The 9707-nt window shown below is 41.4% G+C and overlaps 1 long non-coding RNA gene across 2 annotated transcripts in view; it reads left to right on the top strand.

Moving 5' to 3' along the window:
* The window catches only part of LOC111951069 (uncharacterized), a 22757-nt gene extending 15585 nt beyond the window's left edge, over positions 1–7172 (top strand). For both annotated transcript variants that reach the window (XR_011473959.1, XR_002875553.2), the window contains exons 4-6: positions 5413–5482; positions 6460–6515; positions 6962–7172. This is a non-coding gene — a long non-coding RNA (uncharacterized lncRNA). The remainder of the gene's footprint in view (positions 1–5412; positions 5483–6459; positions 6516–6961) is intronic.
* The last annotated feature ends 2535 nt before the right edge of the window (positions 7173–9707 follow it).

Below are 9707 nucleotides of genomic sequence, written 5' to 3'. Positions count from 1 at the left end.
CAGCAGCAAGGCCAGGTGGACTGGGGACAGCAAGGAGTCATCATGCCCGGTAGTCCTGAAGTATGGTCCTAGGGCTCAGGTTCTCGCGAGAGAGAGAGAGAAGGAGAGAATTAGAGAGAGCATACTTAAATTCACACAGGACACTGGATAAGACAGGAAGTACTCCAGATATAACCAACTGACCCTAGCCCCCGACACAAACTACTGCAGCATAAATACTGAGGGCTGAGACAGGAGGGGTCAGGAGACACTGTGGCCCCATCCGATGATACCCCGGACAGGGCCAAACAGGAAGGATATAACCCCACCCACTTTGCCAAAGCACAGCCCCCACACCCACTAGAGGGATATCTTCAACCACCAACTTACCGTCCTGAGACAAGGCCGAGTATAGCCCACAAAGATCTCCACCACAGCACAAACCAAGCGCCAACCCAGACAGGAAGTGCACGTCAGTAACTCAACCCACTCAAGTGACGCACCCCTCCTAGGGACAGCAGAAAGAGCACCAGTAAGCCAGTGACTCAGCCCCTGTAATAGGGTTAGAGGCAGAGAATCCCAGTGGGAGAGGGAACCGGCCAGGCAGAGACCGCAAGGCGCGTTCGTTGCTCCAAAGCCTTTCCGTTCACCTTCACACTCCTGGGCCAGACTACACTCAATCATATGACCTACTGAAGAGATAAGTCTTCAGAAAGACTTAAAGGTTGAGCGAGTCTGCGTCTCTCACATGGGTAGGCAGACCGTTCCATAAAATGGAGATCTATAGGAGAAAGCCCTGCCTCCAGCTGTTTGCTTAGAAAATTCTAGGACAATTAGGAGGCCTGCGTCTTGTGACCGTAGCGTACGTGTAGGTGTGTACGGCAGGACCAACTCGGAAAGATAGGTAAGAGCAAGCCCATGTAACGCTTTATAGGTTAACAGTAAAACCTAAAATCAGCCCTTGCCTTAACAGGAAGCCAGTGTAGGGAAGCTAGCACTGGAGTAATATGATCAAATTTCTTGGTTCTAGTCAGGATTCTAGCAGCCGTATTTAGCACAACTGAAGTTATTTAGTGCTTTATCCGGTAGCCGGAAAGAAGATCATTGCAGTAGTCTAACCTAGAAGTAACAAATGCATGGATTAATTTTTCTGCATCATTTTTGGACAGAAAACTTCTGATTTTTGCAATGTTACGTAGATGGAAAAAGCTGTCCTTGAAACAGTCTTGATATGTTCGTCAAAAGAGAGATCAGGGTCAAGAGTAACGCCGAGGTCCTTCACAGTTTTATTTGAGACGACTTTACAACCATCAAGATTAATTGTCAGATTTAACAGAAGATCTCTTTGTTTCTTGGGACCTAGAACAAGCATCTCTGTTTTGTCCGAGTTTAAAAGTAGAAAGTTTTCAGCCATCCACTTCCTTATGTCTGAAACACAGGCTTCTAGCGAGGGCAATTTTGGGGCTTCACCATGTTTCATTGAAATGTACAGCTTGTGTGTCATCCGCATAGCAGTGAAGTTAACATTATGTTTTCGAATAACATCCCCAAGAGGTAAAATATATAGTGAAAACAATAGTGGTCCTAAAACTGAACCTTGAGGACACCGAAATGTACAGTTGATTTGTCAGAGGACAACCATTCACAGAGACAAACTGATATCTTTCCGACAGATAAGATCTAAACCAGGCCAGAACTTGTCCGTGTAGACCAATTGGGTTTCCAGTCTCTCCAAAGAATGTGGTGATCGATGGTGTCAAAGGCAGCACTAAGGTCTAGTAGCACGAGGACAGATGCAGAGCCTCGGTCTGACGCCATTAAAAGGTCATTTACCACCTTCACAAGTGCAGTCTCAGTGCTATGATGGGGTCTAAAACCAGACTGAAGCATTTCGTATACATTGTTTGTCTTCAGGAAGGCAGTGATTGCTGTGCAACAGCTTTTTCTACAGCTTTGAAACTTTCTCCGTCTCTGCTACATAGTCATAAACTGATTCTCCGCCTCCCTTGTCCATATAATTTTGTCTTTTGCTGCCATAGTCCTACCATAGATCAAATCACTAAGTATCCCTGTATGTAATGCAAAGTGTGGGACCCACGCCCTACAATAGTTTATCATTCCCAGAAAACTCAATGATTCTGGATCACCACAGATGCCATATATCCATGTCAACTTTCTACTTATTTCAATAAAAATCTTCTAATGATTAAATAAAGCCAAAACGAATGCTAAACATAGCATATGTTTTCTGTACTAATGAAATCTCTCCTTCGGGAGTCCACTGTATTTTATCTAACAATAACATGGACTAATCTTAAATCAGTCTCATCAATAATTTGATATATGTTGCATTATCTAAACAATGACTTAGGTAATATTAGTAAATTATCCTTATGTCTGACCTTATCATGTAGGTGCGCCCTTTTCATTCTCCTCTTCTCCCTGGGGCGTTCGTTCAGGTCTATCCTGTATCAATTCTCTGTCAAGTGCCTTGTCTACAGTTATCTGTGCTGCTTTGTATGGTCTTAGATATACAGTGGGGCAAAAAAGTATTTAGTCAGCCACCAATTGTGCAAGTTCTCCCACTTAAAAAGATGAGAGGCCTGTAATTTCATCATAGGTACACTTCAACTATGACAGACAAAATGAGAAAAAATTCCAGAAAATCACATTGTAGGATTTTTAATGAATTTATTTGCAAATTATGGTGGAAAATAGGTATTTGGTCACCTACAAACAAGCAAGATTTCTGGCTCTCACAGACCTGTAACTTCTTCTTTAACTTCTTCCTGGCTAGTCTTTCTTCCATTTAAAGGGGTATCAACCAGATTCCTTTTCCAATGGCTTCCTCAGGCTGTGACCAGGCTTTAGACATAGTTTCAGGCTTTTATTTTGAAAAATGAACGAGATTTTTCAAAAGTAATCAGGTGTCCTCTGAATAGTTCCTGCGCGTGAGGGGAGCTCTCCATTTTCTTTTTCTCTCTTATTGAATAGGTTACGGTCGGGTTGAAATATTATCGATTATGTTTGTTAACCTGTCTCCTCCCCTTCATCTACACTGATTGAAGAGGATTTAACAAGTGACATCAATAAGGGATGATAGCTTTCACCTGGATTTACCTGGTCAGTCTATATCATGGAAAGAGCAGGTGTTCTTACTGTTTTGTATACTCAGTATCTACAGTACCAGTCAAGTTTGGATATACCTACTCATTCAAGAGTTTATTTTTTTTACTATTTTCTACATTGTAGAATAATAGTGACGACATCAAAACTATGAAATAACACATATGGAATCATGTAGTAACCAAAAAAGTGTTAAACAAATCAAAACATATTTGAGATTCTTCAAAGTAGCCAGCCTTTGCCTTGATGACAGCTTGGCACACTTTTGGCATTCTCTCAACCAGCTTCATGAGGTAATCACCTGGAATGCATTTCAGTTAACAGCTGTGCCTTGTTAAAAGTTCATTTGTGGAATTCTGTTCCTTAATGTGTTTGAGCCAATCAGTTGTGTTGTGACAAGGTAGGGGTGGTATACAGAAGATAGCCCTATTTGGTAAAATACCAAGTACATATTATGGCAAGAACAGCTCAAATATGCAAAGAGAAATGACAATCCATCATTACTTTAAGACATGAAGGTCAGTCAATGAGGTCAATGTCAAGAACGTTGAACGTTTCTTCAAGTGCAGTCGCAAAAACCATCAAGCGCTATGATGAAACTGGCTTTCATGAGGACCGCTACAGGAAAGGAAGACCCAGAGTTACTTCTGCTGCAGAGGATAAGTTCATGAGAGTTAAATGCACCTCAGATTGCAACCCAAATAAATGCTTCACAGACACATCTCAACATCAACTGTTCAGAGGAGACTGCGTGAATCAGGCCTTCATGGTCGAATTGCTGCAAAGAAACCACTACTAAAGGACACCAATAAGAGACTTTCTTGGGCCAAGAAACATGAGCAATGGACATTAGACCAGTGGAAATCTGTCCTTTGGTCTGATGAGTCTTTGTGAGACGTGGAGTAGGTGAACGGATGATCTCTGCATGTGTGGTTCCCACCGTGAAGCATGGAGAAGATGTGATGGTGTGGGAGTGCTTTGCTGGTGACAGTCAGTGATTTATTTAAAATTCAAGNGAATTGCTGCAAAGAAACCACTACTAAAGGACACCAATAAGAGACTTTCTTGGGCCAAGAAACATGAGCAATGGACATTAGACCAGTGGAAATCTGTCCTTTGGTCTGATGAGTCTTTGTGAGACGTGGAGTAGGTGAACGGATGATCTCTGCATGTGTGGTTCCCACCGTGAAGCATGGAGAAGATGTGATGGTGTGGGAGTGCTTTGCTGGTGACAGTCAGTGATTTATTTAAAATTCAAGACAGACTTAACCAGCATGGCTACCACAGCATTCTGCTGCAATATGCCATCCCACCTGGTTTGCACTTAGTCCCACTATCATTCGTTTTTTAACAAGACAATGACCCAACACACCTCCAGGCTGTGTAAGGGCTATTCGACCATGAAGTCCTGCATCAGATGACCTGGCCGCCACAATCACCCGACCTCAACCCATTTGCGACGCTTTGGGATGAGTTGGACTGCAGAGTGAAAGAAAAGCAGCCAAAAAGTGCTCAGCATGTGGGAACTCCTTCAAGACTGTTGGAAAAGCATTCCAGGTGATGCTGGTTGAGAATGCCAAGGGTGTGCAAAGCTGTCATCAAGGCAAAGGGTGACTGCTTTGAAGAATATAAAATCTATTTTGATTTGTTTTAACACTTTTTTGGTTACTACTTGATTCCATATGTGTTATTAGTTTTACGTCTTCACTAGAAAATAGTAAAAATAAAGAAAAAACCCTTGAATGAGTAGGTGTGTCAACATTTGACTTGTACTGTATATAAAACACAGTAAATCAAATTATTGACCGCACTGCCCCTTTAACTTGTCTGTCACCAGGCAAGACAAAACTCCACCGATGCAAAACCTGCTGATTTAGAAGGTCTTTGTCGGTTGTATTTTTAACCAGCAACTATCAGGAAATAACGCGGCACACTTTTACAGTGTTAGTTTCATCAGCTGTTGTGATATGATACAAAACACGGGAAACAGAATTTTGACTGCACTGGGCCTTGAATATTACTTTCTTGTGGATATTTTGGCTCAAATTCCCAATGGCATAAGGTCCAACCCCCTGCAGAAAATGCCAGTAAATTCAAATGGAATTTTATTGAAGGTTTGTGACACATGAGATGTTTTCGGTGATGGGTTTTTACGCAAAGATGTTGTCTAAGTGTGATAGCGTCGTCGTATACACGGCTATGGTCTTCCGTGCTGACCTTCTCTGACCAGCCTACTTGTAGGTTGTTCTTTAATTATGCTATTTTGTTAAAATATATCATTGGTTGACTTTTTAATTCCTCCAACAGATCAGAGGAATGACCATTGACGAGGCCATTGCACAGCTTAAGTTCAACGACAAAAAGGGGACAATGAGAGGTGTGTTTTAACACCTCTAATTTATCCTTGTACAACTGTCTACAGCATGCTTTAAATCAAATTTGATCAAATTTTATTTGTCACATGCGCCGAATACAACCTTACTGTGAAATGCTTACTTAGCCATTAACCAATAATACTTTAAGAAGTTTTAAGAAAATAAGTGTTTAGTAAAAAATTGAAAATAAAAGTAACATAATTAAACAGCAGCGGTAAAATAACAATAGCGAGGCTATATACAGGGGATACCGGTACAGAGTCAATGTGTGGAGCACTGGTTAGTGGAGGTAATATGTACATGTAGGTAGAGTTAAAGTGACTATGCATAGATAATAAAGAGTAGCAGCAGTGTAAAAGAGGGGTCTGGGTAGCCCTTTGATTAGCTATTCAGCAGTCTTATGGCTTGGGGGTCGAAGCTGTTAAGAAGCACTTTGGACCTAGACTTGGTGCTATGGTAGCAGAGAGAACAGTCCATGACTAGGGTGGCTGGAGTCTTTGACAATTTTTAGGGCCTTCTGACACCGCCTGGTATAGGTCCTGGATGAGGGAAGCTTGGCCCCAGTGATGTACTGGGCCGTACACACTACCCTCTGTAGTGCCTTGCGGTCAGAGGCCGAGCAGTTGCCATACCAGGCAGTGATGCAACCAGTCAGGATGCTCTCGATGGTGCAGTTGTAGAACCTTTTGAGGATCTGAGGACCCATGCCAAATCAATTCAGTCTCCTGAGGCGGAATAGGCTTTGTCGTGCTCTCTTCACGACTGTCTTGGTGTGTTTGGACCATGATAGTTTGTTGGTCATGTGGACACCAATGAACTTAGTTTCCTATTTTTGCAAAACAATACACACTTTTCTTTAGGCTTGTGATATGCTAATGTACTGTAGTTCTATAGTTATACTGACAACATCCACTGGTATGACTTAGTCAGTGTTTGAGCACTGTCTTCCTTTCATGTGATACATTTTTTTATCTTGCAGGCCCAGGAGATGGCAGTCCATAATCAAAGTGGAATACAAGTCCAATTTATATGTTGGTAAGTGTCAACTGTTCATCTTCTTGAAATCTTACACATACACAACCTCTTGTTAGAATCATCTCTAAAAGTATGACAAATTGCCCACGTGTGCCCTAAATAGCATGATTGAATTTCTAATGTAAATTGTTTTAGCAGAAGGTTAGAAAAAGTGATGGTGATGATCATCAAAGGGTGTATCGTGCATTTTAATCACATCCTGACGGTTTAAAATTTAAGTCAATGGAAATGTCTTGATAAATCCCAATAGGGATGTAATTTTAGATACCTGAAAAATGCTTTTCTTCACTTCAGTGGCTGAGTATGATTTATGCAATTGTAATGCAGAAGTTATTATAGATAAACAAATGGAAACGGAAATCTCTTTATTCTGATGTTTGACATTTAAATGCAATTTCCGGAATGAAATTCCACTCACTCACTTATCCCTTTCTCCCTCTCTTCAGTGGAATCATTCTCCAAAAAGGGGAAGTACCTGAAACGTATCCGTTTCCATGGCAGAGGAATGTTTGCGATCATGGATGAAGTTTACTGTCACTACTTTGTCAAGCTGGTGGAAGGGCTCCCAGCTAAGGTGGAACAGAAGACAAGCTGTTCCAGTCGCACCATTATCCACGCACTATAGGGCAACTAATAAACTCTGTTTGGGATTTGATATTTGTTGTAAATAAATCATGTATTATATTTGCTGGATTGTTTCTATGATTCTGGCTGTTCTCATTTAGGATTGATTGTGCTGGAAAATCATCCAGATATTGAGACAGGTATGTTTTGTGTTTATTTTGATTACATCCAGCAGTTGTGTAGTAAAAAAAAAAGTTTTGTTACATACACCAGATAGGTGCACTGAAATGTATTGTTTTACAGGGTCAGCTATAGTAGTAAGGTGCCCCAGGAGCAAATTAGGGATAAAGCGCTTTGCTCAAGGACACATCACCAGATTTCAACCAGTAATTTAACTCCATTTTGCAGTAGCTTGGAGGTAGTTGAACTAAATTCAAATCTTGGTAGAATTTTCAGTAGTTCATTACTTTGTTGTATGTAGTGGTGTAGCTAGCTACTGGAACTACACACATTTTTTCGGGGGCAAAAATAAAATTGCATATGGGTGAAGTAGGCAATCATTTCCTTTTGGGCATCAGACCTGCCTAATTTTTAATAGTCATTCTGTTAACTCTGAATTCAGATTTTGTTGAGATTTATAGTCAATGACATTTCATATTTGAATATGATAATTTATCAATAAGTAGTAAACTACTTTTTCAAAGTAACTTCAGTTAAGTAAACAATATTTTTCTTAAGGGTAGGTTTCATGTAGCTTAAAGTAACTGTCCAGTGAAATTCTCACTTTTTTTAAAGTTCATATTCTCTTAACTCATATGCAGATAATGTTTTTCACTTGTCCTATACTTGTATTTGTGGCCAAACCATAAATTAGGGAAAAAACACTTAAACCCCAACCTCAAACTTTTATCTCAGACTTTATAAAAAGTATTGCAATTTGTTTCAGARCTGGTCATGGGTGCACCTCAGCAACGCTCAAGGTCCTAAACGATATAACCGCCATCGATAAGAGACATTACTGTGCAGCTGTATTCATCGACCCGGCCAAGGCTTTCGACTCTGTCAATCACCACATTCTTATTGGCAGACTCAACAGCCTTGGTTTCTCAAATGATTGCCTCGCCTGGTTCACCAACTACTTCTCTGATAGAGTTTGTGTGTGTCAAATCGGAGGGCCTGTTTTCCGGACCTCTGGCAGTCTCTATGGGGGTGCCACAGGGTTCAATTCCCGGGCCGACTCTCTTCTCTGTATACATCAATGATGTCGCTCTTGCTGCTAGTGATTCTCAGATCCACCTCTACGCAGACGACACCATTCTGTATACTTCTGGCCCTTTAGACACAGTGTTAACTAACCTCCAGACGAGCTTCAATGCCATACAACTCTCCTTCCGTGGCCTCCAACTGCTCTTAAATGCAAGTAAAACTAAGTGCATGCTCTTCAACCGATCACTGCCTGCACCTGCCCGCCCGTCCAGCATCACTACTCTGGACGGTTCTGACTTAGAATATGTGGACAACTACAAATACCTAGGTGTCTGGCTAGACTGTAAACTCTCCTTCCAGACTCACATTAAGCATCTCCAATTCAAAATTAAATCTAGAATCGGATTCCTATTTCGCAATAAAGCATCCTTCACTCATGCAGCCAAACATACCCTCGTAAAACTGACCATCCTACCGATCCTCGACTTTGGCGATGTCATCTATAAAATAGCCTCAAACACTCTACTCAACAAATTGGATACAGTTTATCACAGTGCCATCCGTTTTGTCACCAAAGCCCCATATACTACCCACCACTGCAACCTGTACGCTTTCGTTGGCTGGCCATCGCTTCCTACTCGTCGCCAAACCCACTGGCTCCAGGTCATCTACAAGTCTCTGCTAGGTAAAGCTCCGCCTTATCTCAGCTCACTGGTCACCATAGCAGCACCCACCCGTAGCACGCGCTCCAACTTGTGACCACTGTGAAACTGATAACAGAGAAGGAAGTCTCCCCACCTAGGGAGGGGAGAAACCTTGGGCTTGTAGTAGATTGTATAACAGGTGGCAGGCAATGTATGAGAAGGACTTGTGAACTATATTGTCATTGTATTAGAGGAGGAGGGACATTTATGAYKAAATGAGAGGTATATAAACCAATGTASAWGTAATGATTGGGAGAGCGSTCTCGTAAATACATTTKCTGACTATTGTGGCTGGGCCTCCGTCTGATTCATTTCAACCAGTTTCTTACAAATTCTGGGTTTCAGGCTGAGTAATTAATTCAATTGGGTATTATGAACAACTGAGAACAAAATTCTCGTAACAAAAGGAGAACTTGTTCTCAACTAGCCTACCTGGTTAAATAAAGGTGAAATTAAAAATAAAATGTCCCACTTAGACATCTCATCATTGTGTCTGTGAGAGCATGGACAGTGCCATTGAGGCCATTTTCATTTTAAAGTAGTCCATTTTATTCTACTACAGCTTCTACCCCCAAGCCATAAGACTCCTGAACAGCTATTCAAACGGCTACCGAGACCCCTCTTTTACACTGCTGCTACTCTCTGTTTATAATAAATGCACAATACATTTAACTTTAAGGGCACAAGATGAGATCCAGATGCAGACACGGGAGGCAGA

This window comes from Salvelinus sp. IW2-2015, linkage group LG23 (genome assembly GCF_002910315.2).
Source record: "Salvelinus sp. IW2-2015 linkage group LG23, ASM291031v2, whole genome shotgun sequence".
Taxonomy (NCBI): Eukaryota; Metazoa; Chordata; class Actinopteri; order Salmoniformes; family Salmonidae; genus Salvelinus; species Salvelinus sp. IW2-2015.
Note: the sequence above shows the minus strand (reverse complement) of the source record. Positions and strands in the feature narration are given on the sequence as shown.